Here is a 7360-nt window from a genome sequence, read left to right on the forward strand (position 1 = left end):
AGGATGAATTTAAAAAAAAAAAAAAAAAAAAAAAAACAGCCTTGTGGCTTTACAGTGATGCCACTGAGCAGACATCCCTGGAGATCTTGTGTGGTGTATTATATTAGTTTGGCTGGGGACCCGAAATGTCTGAAGCCATGATTTCATCAGACTCTTTTTCAAGTTGTAACCTAGCCCTCGAGAGGCACAGAGCTGGCATTGTCACTGAAGAGTTCATAGGAGAAAATTATTCATGGTTGGTTTGTTTTTTCCATTTTGCTATTTAATTTAGATGACTGGGTGCGGGGAGTGTTTTTGTTTTTCAACATATTCCATAATTTAGGGAAAAGTGCTGGACTGAGTCAATAAACCAGCAGTAAGATGTTTAAATAAGAGATTTCTGCTTTTAAGACATTTGAAGACAGGCAAAAATTACTTGATTGCTCCAGAGAAGTATGTTTCTGAAAATGTGTTCAGAGATACATACTAATCTCAAGTTTATAGCGTGGAATTTGCATGTTTTGGCATATGCTTAGATTGCCAGGTCAGAGCGAAACAGCTTGTACATGACTTAAATGAATATTGTACATTTCATTTTGTTTCAGGACTCTCTGCACATGTAATGCTTTCTTTACAGGAAGCTGTACAGTAGACAGCTCTCTCTGGCAGTGGTGGTAGCCACTGTGTATGTATCCTGGCTAGCCTGAGGTTTTATTGCACAGCAATTGTTTTAAAAGAGAAAAGTTAATTATGCTAGAAAGTGCAAATGCTGGAAAACAGCTCTGCTTTTAGATAGCGTTTTTCAAATGACATGGTGGGAATAGTTGGAGCTTCTGTTCTCTCTCTTGGCTTCTTTATCATCGTGCTTAGAAATACTGAAGGACTTTTCTGTTGTTCATGTCTGGTTACCACAGCTCAAGAGATCTACTGTGGTTAAGTCTTAAAATAATAAATGCCCTCCTAATGTATGAGTTGTATCCAAGAGAAGTTGAACCTGATTTCTCTGTCATTACCCGCTTGAATACGTTCATTTCCCCCTCTCATGCAGCTGGGACGCTACAGTGATCCTTCTTTAATTTTAAGCAAGTTTTTGAACTGCTTATCTTTGCATGGCGCTTGTCCCATAGATAAAGCAAGCATTGATGTCTTAATTATATTACCCCTATAGCTGGCTGGAAGCTAACCGTTTTGAAGCATCTTTATAACTTGCTGGGGGAGTAGGTGAAGACAGGCTGGACTGAACAGCTTTACACTCTACATGGCAGCTGGCCAACCTGTTCATACCTCACTACCTGCCGTCTCGTGCCCACTTTGGGTGTCGGAGGATATAGAAGGGGGAAGTCTAAGGTTTTGGTGCGAGAGGAGGGTCAGTGAGGGATGTGCACATCTCTGTAAGGTTGTATTTCATTAGTTCAGCTGCATATGCAGCGAGTAGTTTCAGACCCGCTGTGGTATTTTCCCTTGCAGCCATTGCTTCTGAAATTCAGGTTGGTACATTCAGTGCATTATCAGCCATGGTATCTCTTCTTTGGGCTCTGTCTTCACAGAATTTGTTTCTTCTGAAGAAGCTGCCTTCATTGAATCTTTCTTAGTTAAAGGCCACATTTGAGGTCTGCCTGGTTATTGCATTACTGGACAGAATGACCAGCAGCAGCAGAACAGGAACTTTTTTAGAAAGCTGATTGATCCGAGCGGTGGCTGCTCAGTTAAAAACAAACAAAAGAAGGAACTACTGATCAGTAAAGTATTACTTTAAAAAAAAGAAATAAAAATGAAAAAAAAATAGTAGTAGGACAGACTGGATCTGGGAAATGACTGTCAGCAGCTCAGCTGTGCATCAGTCTATATGTCACTCTCAATACTCTGTGTTCAGGTAAGACTGAAGAGCTGCATTGCAGAGAGTGATTTTAAAATATTAGGGGAGTATTATTATTGTAAAAAAGACACTGTCACAAGCTGTGCCTGGCTTGTTAGTCTGAACTTTCATGTGGTCAAGTATATTGACAGTTGTTTTTATGCAGAGGGTCACAGCTTCTGTTGGGTGGGAGACCTGTAGGTACTCGGCGCTCAGCTTCTGGAGCGCCGGGAGGACTTCTGGTTTTTCTGCAGTTGTCCGTCAGGCAACTAAAAACATTTGCAAATTATCCCTTGCAGTCTGTGGTGCTGCCTCAGAGCTTTTTCTCAGTTGTTAGTGCTGACAAAATGTTGTCTTCATCTTGAGCGATGCTTTAAAATTGATTGCAGGGCTGAAATTGTCTGTTACTCTTTTTTTGTTGGGAGGTTTCTGTACATGGACCTGCTGTACGGAGGAGGTTTGGACCAAGCACAGGAAGAATCAGCACTTGGCTATTTTTATTTTTAGGCATGCAAATACACTACATTCTCACTGCTTCACATGTTACCTCTTCCCCAAAACAGTGATGTTTTCTCTTCTTTTCTGCTTTTTGCCAGTGCAGACTTGGTACCTGGAGTAATATTCTCCATGCTTAGAAGTGAGGACAGTATTTCATTTAATTGATTGTTGTGGTCAGGAACAGACTAATTTTCCTTCTGCTGTTACGTAATTGTGTACAGTTCAGTGAAAAAGCTAAGATATTAAAAAAATACCACTGCTCTATTAAAATGTCACATTTAAGACTGCCCCTGGAAATAGAATTCATCGTCTTTGCTTATACGTGGTGATAGCACAGGCCCACTAAAAGCATTCCTCGGCTGAGATTACCTGTTTTCCACTAACTTGTGTTCCTAGAAATGTCTGAACTTATTTTCATTCAAACATCAAAACCAAAAAAGTCAATGCATTTTAATTGTTGAAACAGTCAAATAGTGCTTATCTTAAATGATGTCTTCATTTGAAGGCATCAGTGGTCTGTTAAACACTGTTCAGAAGCTGCCCCTTAAGTATGGATTGCAGTGCCAACTTTGCCAATAAATATATGTATTAGATGTCTATTTGATTGCCTATAACTGACATGTTTTAAATTCATTCTTTCGTGAGTGCCCAACAGATAGTTTTCTCTGTCTCTTGGTGGAATTTCTTGTATTTTGGGTAGGTGCCAGCACATCGGCTGGTCTGATAGGGAGGCAAAGGCAAAGCCTCTTACCTATCAACAGGTGGGTTGTAAAATACGTGCCATGGGGATGCTGCCTCAGAGCTTGGTACCCTTCAGCATAGGTGTCAGGGATAGCATGTGGACAGAGTTGGGATAGCTTGTGTCAGGGAGTAGGAGCAGTCATCTCACAAGAGACATTTTGGGGATAGCTTTTCTCTCCTAGCTCCTACCTGATTTCTGAAGGGATGATCATTGGTACCTTGTGTCTCTGCAAGGCAGTGCTTGCTGCTGAAGACATAACACTCTGTCCATAAGAGAGCTCAAATCTTCATTCAGCTTCTCTTCTAGTCCCCACCATGGTCTGTGAGGCAATAGGGCAGCTTGAGCTCTTCTTTCTTCTCATTACCTTCCCTCTCTAAAGCCTTCTTGGACCTAAGTGATCACTTGCATCAGACACGTTCAGTCTCTTTCTCCCACAAGGTTAAGCCCAGTGAAGATCTTTCCCAAGGTGCTTCCTATACCATTGCTATGAGAAGAACAGAAGGAATTAGGCTAATCAGGGAGATGTTGTGAATTCAAGAGGGATATACTCAGTTATTTGGTAATATGATTTATAACAGCCTATTAATATGATTTATAACAGCCTATACAGTAAGTGAAATTTTTATCTGTTAGATCTAATTGACATAGATGTCACATGCAGAAGGAAAAGTTTAAAAGCATGTCATTCCTAGCACACTGAATTTAGTCGCTTTGTGGCACTTCTTGTTATTATTTTACCCCAGCCTATACAGTAAGTGAAATTTTTATCTGTTAGATCTAATTGACATAGATGTCACATGCAGAAGGAAAAGTTTAAAAGCATGTCATTCCTAGCACACTGAATTTAGTCGCTTTGTGGCACTTCTTGTCTGAACAAGATTGTTTTTCTGGTTTTAAAGACTGTTTGATAAATACAGACATACAATAATCATCTTCATGACAGCTATCCTGATCTCTAAATGTGTTTACATCCCAAGCATCTGGAAGTGGATATCTCTGGGAACTAATTATCTTAACAAAAAAAAGCCAAGTTCTAGTCCTTCTTGAGAGTTTCCATTTCAGAGATGTAAAAAAAGTGAAGATCTATATGAGAGTTTATGAAGAAAAAAACCCCAAGATAACTCTTTCCTGCTGGGTTTACACATGGGCACAAGAGCTGGGAAAAAGACTTTTCCCTTGATGTGTATAGTCATGGTAGGATAGTAACCAAACTGGAAGTGACACAGCAGTGGGAAGAAAGGAGTATTTTCTGAACGTTGTCAGAAAACTGACAAATTAGTAGTAGGTAAGGCTGTTTCTGCTGTTGCAAACCCAGGCACCTTGCCTGGAAAAAGGTTGATTTTTCTCTCCTTAGAAGTTTTGCCATGGCACTTTAAAAGTGAAAGGTGGTCTTTGGGCTTTCTTGGGTTCTTGGAGGTGCACTTTGGGGTTTATCCTGTAAGAATTGGGATTCTTTGTGGCCGCTTCTCCCAGGCAATATGGAGGGGTGGGGGGTTGTTTTGGTTTTGTTACACGAAGGCTTTAAGTAACAGATTTTTAACTGTGGCTTTATGAAAGGTTCTCGTACTTGAATGCTAACTTGGTGTAGGAATCTCTGATTTGAGGCAAATGGAAGTTTGTTCCCTTTAATCTAAAGTTATGTTACTTCTGTGGTATCTTAAATCAATGTTGTTGAATGATGCTTAAATAACTTAAATTTAAATTAAATTTACATGGCAGTGAACACAATTCTGTTGATGCATCTCAGTTGGAAGTACTTCAGAAAAGGGTAACTTGTGGACTTGCTCAGTTCCAACTTTATCTAATAGTTGGTAGCATATTGCGGCAATGTCATAAGGGCCAGCAGTCCTATAAATCAGCCACTGGCCAAGTCTCTCTGCCTTTTAGAAGCTGACTCAATTCTTGCTGACTTTGGAGCAGGAGTGGGTCCGGGTTTCAATTATTCCCAAGTTGGGTTGGAGTTGAGCTGGTGACCTGAAGCTGAACTTATTCCTGAAATCTCTCCCAGGAGTCATTTATTTCTTCTCCTCTACAAACAACCCAAAGCCTGAGCTGCAGCAAGAGCCACTGATGTAGAAAGTTCACATCTAAAAATAGCTTATGGTGTAGAGATAAATTGTTTCCTGATTAACACTTCATTTAAATAATTTGGTGCTATTAAATTTGCTTACAATTGTGACTGTACAGTATGTGAAGTATTCTAAAATGTGTTAGCTACATAGCCATCATTAAGTATGCTAAAGGTTGTTATCTGCTAACTCTATGTGACACTTCAGACATGTTATAAGAATGGCATCTTCACATTTTTATAAATGTGAGTTTTCTATCTGTTATTAATTGTAATCACCTATCAAATCAACAACAGTGGTCATTAAGTGATCTTATTTTACACTGAAGTGCTTGGAATCAGGCTGAGTTGGAATGGACTGCGTTCCAGATTTTTCTTTTAAAAAAGGTAGGGAATTGATATTTCAATTAGACCAGTATACCTTCAAAGTAAGATTTCTGGCATGGTGTCTTTAGATTCTAATACCTGTCTAATAATTCTGTTCTTTAACCGCTGCATTTTTTTTTTTTTCCTTTTAAGCCTAACTTATACCTACAGCCCTACCTATCACGTTGGGTAGCCATTTTCCACAATATCTGAATTAATAGCTTCTGAGTCCGGAGAGAGCCAGTACCCTCTGAAGTGTTGCGTGCCGTATGCAGGAGGGGAAGCATGATGTAAAACCGTGGGTAGGATCATTCCTCTGTTGTGATGCATTGTGAATTCAAGTCTCGATCTGAAGTATACTGAATTGATCGGGATTTTTGTAGATCATGTAATAATCTTTTTTTAATTGGAGGCTACTGTGAGGATTCAGATGTTATGATCAGGCTGGCAATGAACAAAAATGTGTATCAAGCCAAGAGCATAGGCAATTGCTCCGAAGTCTATAGATCTTGGATGCCTTCACAAATATATGCAGAACTGAGTCCTAAATGCTTGAATCTGCTCTGAAGTCCTTACTTGTAGGTGACTGAGGTTTTGTACTGGAGCAGTGTGTGACTTGACAGTGCCATGGTTTATCTGATGGAGTTCCCATGAGGCCAGAGGTTGGTAGTTGGTAGTTATTTGCTACTAATTTTGTAGTCTGATGTGGTATGTGAGATGACTTAACGTGAAACGTTTTCCGCGCTTCAACTTGAGCATGAGTTTTACGGTTTTGCTACAGATCGCAAATGCAAGTTTGTGACTTACTTTTGTCATTAATCACCCAAGTCAATTTTCCATTTGATTGGGTTTGCTGTTAGTTCAGTGATACACAGCTGTAGCAAATGAAGGGAGAAGTTGTCAGTTTGCTCATTTTGAAGGAAAAAAAGCCCAATTTTAAATGCATCGGAGATTTCCCTTTCATCCCACTAGAGGGGGATCCCTCGAGGTCGTCTTCTCCAGTTCCTTTGGACTAGGATTTGCCCTTTCCAGAACTAGAGAGAAATAAACTTTCACTGTTAGTACCCTATATTCCTTAATACTGGGCAGAAAAGGAGCAGGGCAAATATTAGTGTTAATGAAATAAATATTTGATAAAAACACTGCATTCGTTAAATATTGGGAAAAAAAAGAGTTTGCTTAGATTTTTCTTTTTAGGGAAAGAAGGAAACAACAAACTGTCTTACGATTCTTTCTTGAGTTGGGCAAATGATGCCCATCTCTAATGATGATTAGGAAGATAAAGGGTAGAAATGTGTCATGAAGCTTCAGGCAGATGACTGTAGATGCCGGACAAGATGCAGTCGGTGCCGCTCAGCCTGTGCCTGTTTCACTCTGGTTGATTTTCATGCCTCCGTTGTGCCATATCCTGAATAAAAACACAGATCTGTCTTGTCCACCCGATGCAATCTCACCGAGTTTTTGACGGTTACATGTTATAATACTAACTGGTTGGATGTTAAGACCTTTGCAGAATTGCTGGTCCTTTTTCCCCCAGTGATTTTAAAATATTAAAGCCATCAGGAGGGTTGAAGCTGATTTACCAAAAGGGAAAAAAAATTCACAAATGTGTTTTGAGTATTGAACTGCCGTTGACATCTAAAGTCCCAACCATGCTGTTTTCCTCCACACTCCAGCAATCAGGACATCCAGAAAACCCATAAAAAACCAAACTAATAGCATGAATATTCAGTGACCTAGAATACTAATTATTGTCATGAATATTAATGTGATCGGACTTGCTTTTTCCTCTTCTCTTTCTCTCTGGCTCTTTTTTTTTTTTTTTTTTTTTTTTTCTCCCCCCCCCCCCCCC

At 39.7% G+C, this 7360-nt stretch overlaps 1 protein-coding gene across 3 annotated transcripts in view; it reads left to right on the forward strand.

The window, feature by feature from the left end:
- Positions 1 to 7360, forward strand: part of AGAP1 (ArfGAP with GTPase domain, ankyrin repeat and PH domain 1) — a 273840-nt gene that overhangs the window by 145069 nt on the left and 121411 nt on the right. The gene's annotated exons all lie outside the window — the stretch shown is intronic.

This window comes from Aptenodytes forsteri, unplaced genomic scaffold (assembly GCF_000699145.1).
Source record: "Aptenodytes forsteri isolate BGI_AS27 unplaced genomic scaffold, ASM69914v1 Scaffold264, whole genome shotgun sequence".
In the NCBI taxonomy this organism is placed as follows: Eukaryota; Metazoa; Chordata; class Aves; order Sphenisciformes; family Spheniscidae; genus Aptenodytes; species Aptenodytes forsteri.